The 15,962-nt window shown below is 36.4% G+C and overlaps 1 non-coding gene across 1 annotated transcript; it reads left to right on the forward strand.

Moving 5' to 3' along the window:
* Nucleotides 1-889: 889 nt before the first annotated feature.
* LOC125999904 (small nucleolar RNA SNORA49) lies at nt 890-1,017 on the forward strand. The gene has a single exon (XR_007492340.1). It is a non-coding gene; the product is annotated as a small nucleolar RNA SNORA49 (small nucleolar RNA).
* Nucleotides 1,018-15,962: the final 14,945 nt, after the last annotated feature.

Genomic DNA, 15,962 nt, shown 5'->3' on the forward strand with positions numbered 1-15,962 from the left:
TACTGAGACATCAAATACTGATTTTTCATAACTCATAAGAAGCAGAATACTGAAACCAAGTTACCCATGCATTCACTGAGATAATATCTTAAAATACTGTACTATAATGAACACCACACGACTTACTCAAGTGTGTCATATATTAATTTTAGTTTTTGATAACTTCAATTCTTTCTACAAGTACTCAGTTATTAAAAACTAATGTTAAGAACAAATTATGATAAAGACCATTGGGGGCTACAAGTAAAATTTAAATCAAAATTTACTTTTGTGAATACATTACCATTAGCTTACTGCTACAGTTACTTTATAAGGTATCTATGCTAAATAATTTACTGAACTGAAATATTGTAAAGTAATTGTCAATTTTGTAACTATAATGACTGTCTAGTAGTTGATAAAAAATAGAATACAAGAGTGCCAAAATTCATGCTTTTGGTTGTATTCAAATAGATGATCTCTGAATTAGTTTTTTATTTCTTTTTTGGTAACAAATTATATCTGATAAGTTCAACCAATCTAATATTCTTGAGAATTTATGAAGTTTACAACCACTATGTTTGTTTCATAGTTTATAGAATCAATAAATGAGTGTCCCATTTTCCATGTAGCCAAATATAACTTATATTGTCAGACTTCCATAAATGTTCTGAAGTGAATTACTCCAAACAGTGCCATAACTTTTGGAAAGCGAGTAATGAGTGAGAGGGTTCTCTGACATGGTGATTGATGATGGGGCTTAAAATGCAGCAAGCTGTCTCAGTGCTTCTCTGAGATCACCCACCCCAGCTTTGATGATTCATAGGACAAATTTACAGTAGACTTACAGTATTTAACTTACAGTATTTAATATACTCTTACCAAAAATATTTAAAAAACAAAATTACTGCTCCCTCAACCTTACTCCAGGGGCTTTTGCCTGTTGAGTGCTCTGGCATTGCCTGAGGGTACAGGAAAAGCACATTTCCCTCCCCAGGAAGACTGTTTCCGTTAGGGCCTACAAGGTGAGCTGACAGTCGCTCCTGGGTGGGTGTTATATATGGAGGTTTTTTATAATATTTCCCTATAATATCCTTTTCTCTGCCTGTTGTCCCACCTCCAACCTTCCAGGTGGGGGCGCTGTTGAGAGCCTAATAAATAGTTTTGAGCAAGGTGCTCAGGGTCTTTGGGGGCAGCTAACTGGCAGGCTCTGGAGTTTTGGAGCTGCTGGCAGGCTGACAAAGGATTCTGCGTCCGACCTTCTTGCCTTTTAAAATAAAATAAAATAAAATAAAAAACAAAATTACCGGGGCCGGGCGGTGGCGCTGGAGGTAAGGTGCCTGCCTTACCTGCGCTAGCCTAGGAGACGGACCGCGGTTCGATCCCCCGGCGTCCCATATGGTCCCCCAAGCCAGGAGCGACTTCTGAGCGCATAGCCAGGAGTAACCCCTGAGCGTTACCGGGTGTGGCCCAAAAAAACCAAAAAAAAAAAAAAAAATTACCAGGAACTAGAGACTAGTGGCCTGATTTTACACATTGACACATCAACTGAGACCCTGTTCAGACCCTGGCATCACGTATGGTCCTGCTAGGTACCATTGAGATGACTCGGGCACAGATCCAAAAGTAGCTTTTGAGAACTTCTGGGCGTGGCCTCAACGCCCTATTCCAAATAACCAAAGATCAAAGAAACTTGGGGTGAATTCCAGAACAAGGTTCTAAAGGATCTTTTTCAAGTGACTTACACAGAATGAACATAATTCTTCCAGAAAAGGCTGTCAACATGGGAAGTGTCTGCCAGAAAACTCCAGATCAGGAATTTCCTTTGACACTGCTCTATGAGTTTGAGACTCCCAGCAGGTGCTGGGTACAAGCTATTTTGTTTATGCAAACTATTTAGGGGTAATGAGTTATCCTTATCGGGGGTAGTTGAAACCTCCTGAAATATGAGTTCTTCAATGCCAGCTGAGGGCTAGCCTTGAGCTAAATCCCTTCTAAGGCCAGCAGTCTAAAGCCCGATATGGTCACTCTTCTGCTCATGTGAATCGGATTATAGAGAGTTTGGTGGTAAAAGGAATTGAAGTTGAGAAAACACAAAGGACTCAGAGGCATGAAAATATTATCAGAAAGATTTCATTCAGTCTGATTCTGAAGCCCAAGTAAACTATGACTATGTGGCATGTCAAATCTATGTTATTAAGGTCCTGAGATGATTCTTCCAGCATTAATGGACTGGCCTTAACTTGAAAAGAGGATTAGAGCAATGATTGTACTAATTCAAAAGGTTCTGCCTCAATTGTCTACTTCACTTGTATGAAGATGTGTTTCTGGTTCATAATGTCTGGATATTTATCTCTGTTTCACCTTTTAATTTCCCAATACGTATCATTCTGACCATAACTTATTAGAAATTATACAGTTCATGGATTTCTATCACAATACAAGGAAATGCTTCATAGTATCCTGGTGAGAGTGTATATTGTCAAAGATGACATTTCAGACATAGTATATTTATAAAAATGATTGATGTATAAATCATTTTTATCACTAGTACTTACTATGTAAGCTACAAACTATAGCATTCTGCTATTTTTACCAGCCAGATTAAGACATGTTTTATTGTCTCGCAGATCCTATGTTTGTATAATCTGAAGCAGAACCATCCCTCTATTTCATCAGGAGGGAAATGAAAACTGTTAAATTTTATAAATATTTCACTACATATTGATGTGCATTAGCCACTCACTGTTGAATTCAGTTGCTGTGAAATACTGATAATTCTCTTGTGCGGGCATAAGAATAACCTCTGTTTTGATAAATATTATGACTTGAATTGATTTATGATTTTCCTGCATTTACTGACAGACAAGATGGAATGCGTTAGCCTTATTAATGCTATTGGTTCAATATACTCAAAAGAATGAGGCCTCAATTTGAGAGATTTAGCTGCTCAGCTCTACTCCCACTAGAACCTGCTTGAGCCATAGAGCTGTAGAAATATATATATATATATATATATATATATATATATATATATATATATATATATCTTATATATAACTTAAACAATACTATAGAAATGGCATTTAGGCTTTGGTTTATACATTTTTTATCTTTCATTTGTGATAATATTAGTACTCTCATGACATTATAAATGAATATAATTTTCAAGTTGAAACACTAGCAAACCACATTATTTGTTACCATCTTCCATATACGAGATACATGAGGGCTCAGAAAAAAAGTCACACCTTTAGATATTTAAAATAACACAAGTACATTATCTTACAGTTGTGGGGTCAGAAGTTCCAACGTGGCCTTACAGGGATAAACTGAAGATGTGAGCAGAGCTCTGTTCCTTTTTGAGGCTTGAAGGCAGAATTAATTTTCTTGCCTTTCTCCTTTTCTAGAGTCTAGCTGCATCCCTCCATTTTTGACCCCTTCTTCTACCTACAAAGGCAACAGTATAGTAACTCTAAATCTCTATCACTTTTTCTAGCCTTTGCTTTCATCCTCATCTCTCCTCTGACTCTGATTCTTATAAAAATCCTTGGGAGTACATGAGGCCCACCTGGATAATCCAGGATTAATTTCTCCATCTCAGGGCCCCTAATTTAATCACTCTGCAAAGTGTCTTTTGCCCTGGAACCTTGCAGAATCATATGTTACAGAAGTTGGGATTTAGACCTCTGAGAAGCATTATTTTGTTAATAACAACCTCCATAACCTTGTTTTATGTAACCATAAATACCATATTCAATCTGGTGATGAGCAATCAATAAGCTTTTTGGCACTCAATATATATCAAATGTCTTTTTTAAATTTTTTTATGTTTTAGGTATTAAGGATCAATAACTAACCAAAGGAAGTTCTTACTGCCATTGATTTTATTGATATAAGAGAAGGCAGATGATTAATATTTTATTTTCTGAATATTTGGTACTATGATAAAATACTACAAATAATATTAAAATTAAAATTAAATAATAACAGGGATACTGTGATGTTATATATACTATAATGTGTTCTTGGGTCCTCAAGCATGGCCAATGATTACCTCTTTTCAATATAAAGGACTGAATAGTGTCCCACAAAAGATATGTTTTTGTCCTATCCTCTCATGTCTATAAAACCAGCCATGTAAGGAATTATAATCTTTTAATATGCAATTAAGCATATTGAGATGAAGCCATACTAGTGTCAAATAGAACTTAAATCTGAGGATGAATATCTGTATAAGAGAACAGAATACAGTGGTGAAAACTATGTGAAGATATGGGCAGAGATGGGAATAATGTATCTATAAGCCAAGGAATACATGATTACACCACCAGCATTTAGGAAAGTGGCATGAAAGGATTCTCCCTTTAAGACTGCATTAGGAAATCTGGACGAGAAATATCATCGATCAATGTCTGGGTAGCTATGATGTCATGCACTCAACTACTGACTGATATAGCCCTGTAGTTTCCCTGTCTCTCAAATCGGAGGAGTAAAAGTTGCTCTCATTGACATGGGGTAAGTGATACTTGCTAAAAAATAGTGAGGTGAATTATTGGAAAATCTTTTGTTGTGTCATGGGTTATTTTGTTCATACCTAATAGTGTGCAGGGTCACTACCGGCAGTGCTCAAGGGATTCCCATGCAGTGACAGGGGTCAAACTGGAATCAGCCACATGCAAAGCCTATTCCTTCTACTATCTAATCTTTTCAAAAAATTTTAAGGGAAACATAATTTGCTCTTGTTTGGTTTATTTTTCCTTTGCTGTTTTATAGAAATCTCACTAGTATTTGGAAATATAATAAAGTTTATGCAATGTAAATGAATATTGCTAGCCTGTACTAAGACTTGTCTCTGATACCAGAATTATGAGGTATATTACAAATATAATCTGTATTTTACCAGGCACAATGTAAAGCAGAAATTTATAGGTATTATAATACCTGATGGGAAGAGAAATCAAAGTTCTTCCAAGTGTTCTAGAAGACTAGGTAAAGTCTACAAAATTAAACGAAGATTTTCTCAACTATTGATAAATACTATGAAGAAAAGACAGCTGGATATTGGATGGAATGAGTGAAGGAAAGGAAAACATTCAAATATAGCAGAAGTTCCCATTTTATTTGACCTACTACCCACATTTAAAAAATTATTTAGCACCTCCTACCCCCAAAATCTGCCTTCTTTAAGTAAGCAATCAGAAAACACCCACAACTTCACTGTCCTCAAGCTACTGATTGCCAGCCACCTGAATTATTCCAGCAAACCCTGCAGGATGGTATTGCCCACTTTGAGTATTTTCTGAGGTGGTGATGTGACATAAGATAAACAAGTTGAAATCTCGGGGTTTCCACAACAAATATTCTATACAAAAATGAGCAAAAGAATATATAGGTCCTGAGACCTGAAGGAGCTCAGCAAAAATGGAGGAATTTTGGAGTACTGTGCTGGACGGAAGTGAAGAAAGAAGGAAACACATCAGATGAGGTAGAAGACTCAGCTAGAAGGCTCTTGAGACAAAGCCTTATGATCCATGACAAAGCATTTGAATTTAATTCTCTACTGTGCAAAGGCAGTGTCAAGAAAATATGCATATTGTTAAAAACAAATTTCCTCAGCATGACAGAATCAGGGCAGGAATATTTACTCAGAATATTACCTAAAATTTTTCTGTCCCAAATTATCTATACATTTGTTTTCTCTTTCCCCAAATTCTCCACTCTTGAGTAGCCAAATAAATCTCTCGTTCTTTGTCTCTTTCCTGCTAGATGTAAAACTGTTAGATTATCTTTTCTTTAATGTCTTCCTCTTTTCACTTGTCTTCTGCCCTACTTACTGAGAATATTCTAGGACTGTAGTTTCTTTTTTATACCTTCCTTTCACAAAAAAGTATCCTCATACTGGTGAAAAAAAACCCAGGGGCAGAAAATTAACAAATCAAAGTGTTTGACTTGCATGCATCCTATTCTGGTTTGGTCCCTAGCACCATGTATAATTCCCTGAACATAACCAGGAATCACCAACCTTTAAGCACCAGCCAAGTTTATCCCCTCAGCACCACTAGATGTGGCCCTAAGACAACAATAACAAAAAATCAAGAAAGACCTCTTCATTCTGCATACTGTTATTTTTTTTAACATCCATTAGAAATACATTTTTTCCAGGAGGAAATATCTCTGAATCAGCACCTCATAGCTGTCCTTTGCAGTTTTCTCAAGAGCCTCTGATAATATTTCACAATATATGGGAACTTTTCAAAATTCAGCACATCATTTCTAACAGAAGAAATGATCTATGCCCAATCTCGTTATGTTTTAATCTGAACTACTCCAATCCTCTTGCAAGGAAATATGATTACTGAGTGAAAGAGCTCATGACACAAGACTTTCATGTCAGATGGGTGATGTGGACCATCTTCTCTGTTGGAGCCTGTAAGGTGCCCTATGGTTGGTAAGAAGAGTTACTTCCAGAAGAAACTCAGTATTATCACTCACACTGGCTTGTGTACCTTGGCTTCAAGCAGCAGAGTGCCAGAATCACTCCTACAAAAGTTATATGGTCTCTACAGACTCACTTTCTCACTCTTGAGATACTTTGAGAACATTGAGTATATACCATAAGCTTACATTCTATATAGTCTATAGTTGTTCATAAACTTAGCTATTTATTGTTCAGTAATTTAGAACTTCTAGTCTTGTAAGTCCAAGTTAAGTCATCCATGATTGAAATGTTCATTACCTTAGGTATAGGTGTAGCTTGTGCATTCAGTATATAATCCTGACCTAAATACAATCCTAAATACAACTGAGGATATAGTCAGGTGGCAGAAAAATGTCTATTAATGTAGCCACAAAACCAAAGCTCCATAACTTCAGTGCCAGAATGCCTTTGATATAATGTTGATTCCTAAAAAGAGAGTAAATGACAGGAGGAGGTTTCATTTAGGACTTCATACCAAAAATATCTTAAGAATCTTTCATTAGTAGGGAGGACTGAGTTCAATTACTGGCACCCTAAATATTACCCCAGATCCAGCAGGTGTAATCCCTGAGCACCAGCAGTGTGGCCCCCAAAAAAGAATATTTAGGGATGTCTTAAATTCTGGAGTACACAGCTAGCATGCATGTGGCCCTAAGTTCCAGTCCTAATACCAAATCACCTTCCACCTGAACACCACACAGCCCCTTAATACCACTCGACAGCTAGGTTGCTCAAGTTTTTTTTTTTTTTTTTTGCTAAGAATAGCCTTGTCCCTGTAGGAACTGACTAAAAAGCCAAAAAAGCCCCACAAAACATTCTAATATTATGTATTGATCCCTCTTAGGTTTCATGTTCAAGGCAATCACTAAAATTTCTTGCATTCTGTTATCTCTACCCCTCCCAAATCATTCTTATCTCTGCAGAGTAGCTCCAAGGCCACTAAGTCTGGTTGTAGGTCGTTTTCAATTCTGTTTGATTTTCTTATGAATTCTCTCCCCTTTTCCTTGCCTCTCCAACCTGCATCATCCTGGTAGAGAAAAATAAAAATGAGTGTCTATTCTTGGTTATAGCTTTTTGGTAGCAAATGGTTCTGTGTAATTCACCAAATATTATATCTAATATATTATATATACACATAATTACTGGGCATTTTGGACAGCAATAATTAGAATTATGAAGTATTCTTCAAACAAGATTTAGCCCTTAAAATATTTAAACCACAACTGTCTGCTTTTGTTCAAACTCATGTAGAGGCTGCTCTCATAAGTTTCCCCATAGGCCCATGGCCACGCCTCAGATTTATAGCAATGAAAATGTAAATGAATAAGCTCACTTAGGGATGACCAAACTGGGGGGAAGTGATGGATGCCAAGCCAACTTGCCAAAAACTGATTTATAAACCAGAATGTGGATTCATTATATGAAATGGGAAGTGAATTTGGTAAGATAATGGACATCAATCATTTGAACAGGGCACTCCCTCTTAATGAAGAAGTCCATTGAAGACACTAAATTGCATATTAGAAGGTTTCTTGGTACAGAGAATGAGAAAGAAGCAAATGTTAAGGGAATTTTTTTCAAGCTCAGTTTCTTTGACTTGTTTACAGCCTGAACACTGCCAGTTTCACCCTGAAGCTGACTTTTGTCTCTTCCTCATTCTGACCACAGCCCTCATGTTGGGATAACAAATCCCATTATTAAGAAGATTTATACCAGAATGCATCTGCATTCATGACATTTAATCTCCAGTGGTTTAAAGAGAAAAATTAGAGAATTCAGTAGAGTTGGAGACAATCTTAAATTCAGTCACCTTTTATATAAACCACTTTATAGTGAGTTATTTCAACAGATGAATAACTATGTCTATTTCAACTTAATGCTTATTAGCTTTCATTTTCAAGAGGAGACATTTCCCCCTATCAATTGAACAACTGCTTACTGAGCTCCTCAATAGCAGGAAAATTCTTATAAGGAAATAGAAACAAGCAAGATAATCCCCCAAGGAAGCTTAAGAGAGGTTCAGACAACAAATGGCACAAAGAATTAGGGTACAGAATCAGGAGATCATGTAAGAGAGTATGATGCAGAAAATTATCCAATCACACATTCAAGCATGAAAACAGGTGGCTTTGAGCTGGACCTAGGGTACCTGGGGTTTTGCCAAGGGGAACAGAGAAGAAGGGGCTCTGTGGGAAGTTTTTGGTAATGAAAAATAGTGTCATGTGAGCTATTCTTTAAATAGGAAAAAGTAGGACATGCAAAAGACCTGATCTGGTCATTCTATTATGTTTTAAATCTGGACATTAAACAGAAAACACATCCACAACAGTATCCCTAATTGTAACCACTGTTTTCAATATATATGCTTCATATTTCCATTGCTTTAATGCCTAAGATTTAGACTTGAAAAGCCAGAACAATTAAAAGGGGGAATTTTTAAGGCAATAAGCAGTAAGTTTAATGATTAAATATGTTAAGAGTAGTTGGATTATAACCAATCATCAATTGCTAGTTTATATTTAGCCATTTGTTTCATCATTTGTTCCTGATGGTAAGGTCTTAATAAAAGGAAACTCAGAAAGGAATCATAAAGTCTTTAATTTCTGAATTTATTATTAGAATCTAAAGCTAAGAGTTCAGCTCTTGAGTGCCTCTTTATATGTCATTTTCTGGTATATGAGTTCACTCCGAGAACCTATCTTTTGTAGTGTATAACTGCTAAAAAATCAATATTTTGCAAAAGGTTGTTTTAACTAACAGAATGATATTCATTATTTTTCATTAAAGTTGTATAATTCTTGTTTTCATATGTCATGTGACTCACATAAAATGGGTCCATCTCTAAGGGGTAACTTTTTCTGTGTCCTCTCTCATCCTCCTTGAAAATTTCTGAGGCTTAAAAAATGACTTTCTCACTTCACATAAATTGCTCCGGAAACATTTCTATAGTTAGTGAATGCTGTCTCCCATTTACTTACAGGAGAAAGACTCTATTCATACTGTTGAAGCTTTTTTCACTGGCTTGAGCAGCTTGCAACAGAAAGAAGAATGTGGCATTATCGAATACTTTATTTTGGCTTTTCCCTTATGCAATCTTCAAATAGCACACACCAGGATCTCCGGAGTACACAGAAACAGGGATGTGGTGTGAACAGAGACCTATGTAACATTGCCCTTGGTAAGAGGGCACTGTAGGATAGTGTGGAAAAGCTATCAATTCAGTAAGAGCCTCTTAGAAATGAAGGTGCCACATGACTTATTTGTTTCATTTTAATTCATTTTTGAAGCAGCTCAAAGTGAAGAAATAGTGGAAGACTGTCACTCCACTTGCTTGATAGAGTTCGCCATCCAAGGACAGGATTTGGGCTTTTCAGAGTCTGAAATCATATGGTTTTGGAATCCCTCACTTTCCTCTTTTACAATGTAAAACTTGGCTTTGAGCAAATGACTTAATTTCCTACCATAATATTCATTTTTCATTTATCCAAGGAAAATACACCATCACAATATTATCCTAATAATAATAGTGTTTGTAAACCATTAGCACAACTCAATCAACTGCGTGATTTTACTGTATTTTTTATTTTTATTATTATCCTTTAAAGCAGCTATTTGTGTGTATGTTTCATTGAACTCTTTGAAAAAATGCCATTGTGTGCAGCAAAACACTAAGGAGATTTTCTCAATGATAATAAGCCCTTCATTTTTGGGGGGCTTGGGGTCCACAGCCAGCAGTGCTCAAGAGTTACTCCTGGCTCTATACTCAGAAATCTCTCTTAGCAGACTCAGGGGACCATATAGGATGCCAGGAATCGAAGCCGGGTTCGTCCTGGCTTGGCCACATGCAATCACTTCAGCCCTACCCTTCATTTTAATCAGTGAAGATATCAAAAGGGATGAATAAGAGGAACTGTATCTAAACCGCTAACTTATCATCACAGGGGTTACTCCTAGCTCTGCATTCAGGGACCCTCCTAGTGGTACTCAGGGGATCATATAGGATGCCAGGGATTGAATCTGATTGTGTGCAAGGCAAATGCCTTTCATACTGTATTATTGCTCCAGCCCTTACTCATTCATTTTTAAAGAAGCAATAGTAAGTGGCTACTGGAATTAACCTATGTAATCATCAACTCTACAACATCTATCCATATGTTCATACATGGGATTGGAAAATGAATTAGTTGTTTAATTCTTCTAAGTATAGAAGACTCCATTTTATAATATATGACTCCATTTTATAATAAACTCCATTTTAATCAGATCAAACTAATGAAATCTACATTTCTGAATTATTTCAGGAATAGGATAGTTCTAGCATCTATAATTGGCTCAAAAATTATGCAAAATTCTGGGTCTGTAGGCCAATCTACCAACTCTCTGATGTGTATCAGTTATTTATACCAAGAGATTATAAAGAAATATAAGATGTTCAAAAGCCATTATTCCATAAGAATAACGACTGATATCCATAAGGGTGAGGGTAGAAGTAGGACTACAATGAGCTCTTAAAGTAGTATGAACGCCTTAATCCAGATTTTTTTCTGTTTTCAGCACACCTTTAAATATACAGTTAAGATACTATTTCCATAGTCAGCAGAGGTTCACCATTACTTGTGAATTGGAAGATCAGAGAATATAATAAAAATGTCTGCCCTATGTAATTGCTCAGGAAATGGTAGCTGTTATATTTAACTGACAGTACCTGAGTTTTTCTGTCATTTCACCATCAGTGCTATTTTCTTACTACCTCTACCTTCTGAGAGGCAGTTTTCAATCGTGGCTGGATCAGAGACACTTGGGAAATTTGATGAATTCTATACAGCACGTACTAAATAAAAGTGCCCATATTTCCATGGCTACAACATGTACAATTTCAATACATATTTTAAGAAATTTACCTTGTCACAAATTGGGAGTACCAAGTTAATACTGTGGTACTGATTCAGAAAATATGTTTACTTTTAAAAATAAAATGATGAATGTAGCAGAAATAAAGCCCCTGTTTATTGCTGGTAAAACAATAAATAGTAAAAATCATAAAAAAAAGTGGTCAGCTCTTCAGTTGTTAGGAACTGAGACCTTCCCCCTGCCCCAGTAAGCTGCCACTCAACTCAAAAGCAAAAGGACACCCTCACAGTCCCCCAGCTCTCGCAGCAGCAAGAAGCTGCAGCCACAGCTCCTACTGACTCATTCAATGTGACCCTTTTTCTCTCATCTCCCCTCAATGTGGACTATAACTTGCTACCAGCTCCAGCTCTAGAGGGACCCCCAGCTCGAAGATTCTACTTGATTCCTGACTGCCATAAACCATATCTCAGATTCTACAAGATCACAATGTGGGAGGAAAATGTGTCCTGGATCTTATCCCCACTAGACTATCCCAATTGATTTAATGAGGATATATATTTTGTATGTTTCTGTAGATGCATTTTCTTAATAGTTATAACTCTTAGTGATTGTTTCCATACATAGAGGGTCCCTCCCCAACCCCCCTTTATTTTTCTTGTTCTGGTTCTACTTAGTAGAAAATTCTAGTAGAAAATTCTTTCTTGGGATAAGACCTCACATTAAAACCAGGGCACAGAGACTGTATCGCATATAATTTTTACCCACAGATGCACCAATAATATGATATGGCATCATTCCTTTTTGCTAAGGCACACTAAAACAGGAAAATGTTATGTATAGAAAGAAGTATTTTTCTAATAGGTGTAGCAACCCATAAATTTTATAATGCAGGTGTACCTTCCACCCAAAATATTTATCATGGGAACTCGACCTAGAACTCAATTGATCAGACATTGACCGTTCACTCCTAAATCCATGATCCCAACCTAAGAACTGATGCAGTTCTTTGCACCAGCACCAGGAATTAAGCTACCCGCAGGGGAGGCCCTAATACCACTCTAGCAACAAATTGCTCCAGGATAGGTTCATATGACACCCTAATGACAAGGAAACAGTAATAACTTGATCTAAGAGCAGGGTGCCCTACCTAACCAACTTACAGTAGATAAAATCAGAATATGCTCCATCCTAGGATCTGTGAAAAAAACAAGATCTCTAATGACACAAGATTATTTTACAACAACTGCCACTGGGCAGAACTTTTCCTGGGACCATAAAGAAAGACTTTATCCTAGTCTTTGCCTTAGGATCTGTGCAGAAACCAAGATCTCTAATTACAGAATACTGACTTTGGTGATTACAACCTAGTAGAACTTTTCCTGGAACCATAAAGAAAGACCTTGGGTTTTGACCACTAACTTGCCCAGAGTTTGTTGTCAGTCTTATGATAGTATGTTTCAAGGGTGGAGACACCCTGTATTTATTAACCCAATTATAGAGGTCATTTTGCAATTTTGTTTCTAAGTTCCCCAACGTTTACTGCACCTATAAAATAATGCCACATCTGCCCCCTTTCTTCTGTTTTCTTTTAGTTTTGTTTATATCTTCTATATAGGTACTCCTGCCTTTTTTACAGAACCATAGGACATGAATCATCTTATTATACTCATATTTTTATGTCATCTTACAAATTGAGAAAAGAAAAGTGGATGGGACCCATGGGCCAAGCGATCTCAGGAGCCTTGAGTAACAATTAAAAATGATCATATCTAAATTCCTAAACCAAAGTTAATGACAATAGGATCAAGAGACCCAAATTATAACAAGCTGTACAAAAACTGGATCTGTTAAACTAGAAGTCCAGGAGGCTAAGGGTGGAAATATGGGGTGCATGCTGGGAACTATGGTTTAGGGAGGTCAGCACTGGTGGTGAAAATTCCCAGTTCATTGTCACTATGTGCCTGAAATACAACCATGAAAGACATGTAATTCACATTGGTTTCAATAAAACAAACAAACAAAAAATATTGTCATGGCATTCTTCAAAATTACGAAAGGAATTTCTATATAGTCCAGAAACCCTAGTTATTTTCTTTTTTATTAATATCTTTATTTAAACAACTTGATTACAAACGTGATTGTGGTTGGGTTTCAGTCATGTAAAGAACACTCCCCTTCACCAGTGCAACATTCCCATCACCAATGCCCCAAATCTCCCTCCTCCCCACCCTACCCCCACCTGTACTCCAGACAGGCTTTCCACTTCCCTCATTCATTCACATTGTTATGATAGTTATTTTCTTTCTCATCTTTTCTTTCTTCCCTACCCTTCTTTCCTTTCTTTTTCTTCCTTCTTTCCTTCATTCTTTTCCTCCCTCCCTCACATCCTCCCTCTCTCTTTCCTTCCACTTTCCCTCCCTCACAGCAAGCACGTCTCAACTCCTGACTTGGCACTCAGGAATCACTTCTGGCAGTGTTTGGGTTACCATATGGGATACCAGGAATTAAACCTGGGTGAGCTGTGTGTAAGACAACCATCCTATTCACTGTATTATCTCTCCAGTCACCCCCAAGCCCAGTTTTTAACTTTTACCCAAAATAAATGAAATCACTATCTCCAAAGAATTTTCTGCATCCTTAAATCCACATTGCTGTACTATTCAAAACACTAAGACATAGAAACATACCAAGTGACTAAGTTACCATCAATGAATGGGCAAAAAATATAATACAAACATACACACAAGTACTATTCAGAAATTACAAGGAGTAAATTCTGTCTTTGAGGACAACATTGATTGATGAATTCCACTGAGTAAAATATGCTTCCTGAAATATGCCAAAGTAATTAGCAATCTGTATTAACATTAATTTGTGGAATCTAGAATAGTCAAACTCAAACCAACATAGTAGAATGTGATGACTGGGGTCCAGGGTTTGGCGTACATTATATGTGTTGGCCAACTAAAAGATGAAAATATTATGGGAATTTGGGAATTGAAGTTCATGGCACTGTGAATAACAATACCATATTATCTACTTAAAGGTTATTAAGAAAGTGGATCAACAGTTATCACCTTAAAATACCTTAATATATGAGGGTAAAGGTATTTATTAACCCGATTATAGAGGTCATTTTGCAAAATATACTCTGTACACCTTAATCTTGCACAATGTTATCTGTCAAATATAGATGAATAAAACAGGAAATACAACCATAGCTGTGTGTCTAGAGACACACATATCTATAAATGTCTAATTTTATAAATAAATACATAATATATGATGTTCAGTGTAACTGATTTTAATATAGAGACTTTGTTTTTATCTTTCTCTACTCCTGTGAATCTTTGCTCCCTGATATTGAGCTTGGGATAATCAATGCTTTGTTAAATCTTTAGATACCTTGAGAGCACTTTTCAGGAGATAGGGGACATTGGGAAGGCCCCTGCCATGGGAGGAGCTGGAACAAAATGCAGTTCAGTATTCAAAATTATTCTAAATATAAAGACAATATAGTGTATATATACTAGTGTGTCTCAAATTGTTTCCTATTATGGTGCCCTTCCAACCTTTGCCTGCCCTGTCCTGATAGTTGTTCCCCATGGTCCCCTTTTATGTGATTTTTTTCACATGTTCTCCTGAAATATTCTGTCCTCCACCAGTTGAGAAACTCTGATCTATACCTTTAATTGCAACCATCCCCAGAAAGTTTAAGGGCATCTCCCCATAATAGAGAAAAATTTCTGTAACAAAACATATGACTGCTAACACTAAGTATGATAAATAAAGGCTACAAGTAATATTAGAGCAGATTAAAGGAAAGTTTTGCCAACAATGAGTTACAATACTAATAAACAACTTTCAGTTTTCACAGTTAATAGAAATTCTGAGTTGCAAATAAGGAATTATGTATCCATTGCTAAACCTGAGTCTACAAAAACCAATAGGACTCACATACATTTCTATAGCTCACTGCACCTAAACATTTAAAAGTTGGTACTAAACTGTCCCAGATATGCTGTGCTTTATCAATATGAATATTTAAAAAATTATATAACATAAGCACATATGAGTGTATATTTATAATGTATTTATTATTCTATGTAATTCTACTTTTAAGAGCATTTATCAATGCATCCTTCTAGCCCTACTTAAGCAAACATAAATTGCTTGTCTGGCCCAAGATGAATATATAAATCTTTGCAAAAAAGCGTGAACACCACAGCTGGGAATCAGACACCTATCTTTGCAACAAGATATTTTTATGCAAAGAGAAAATGAATTGCGTACTTGATTCAAGAGTCCCTCTTAGCTTCACTTGAAATAATTTTTCCTGAAAATTGCAAAACATGACTTCACTGGTAAGAAAAGCAATGAATTTCAATAAAATTAAGTATATCCAATTGTAAGCTACCTTACAGATATTCAAATGCTGAAGAAGAAAACCTTTGGATAAAAAATTTAAACAGGTCACCGGAGTGATAGCAAGGTGGGTTAGGTGTTTGCCTTACACATGGCCAACCTAGGTTTTATCTTCATCATCCCATATGGTTCCCCAAGCTTGCCTGAATCATTTTTGTGCATAGAGCTAAAAGAAATCCCACAGTGCTGCCTGGTTTCCCACCCCCTAAAAAAAGTTTAAAACCTG

This window comes from Suncus etruscus, chromosome X (genome assembly GCF_024139225.1).
Source record: "Suncus etruscus isolate mSunEtr1 chromosome X, mSunEtr1.pri.cur, whole genome shotgun sequence".
Taxonomy (NCBI): domain Eukaryota; kingdom Metazoa; phylum Chordata; class Mammalia; order Eulipotyphla; family Soricidae; genus Suncus; species Suncus etruscus.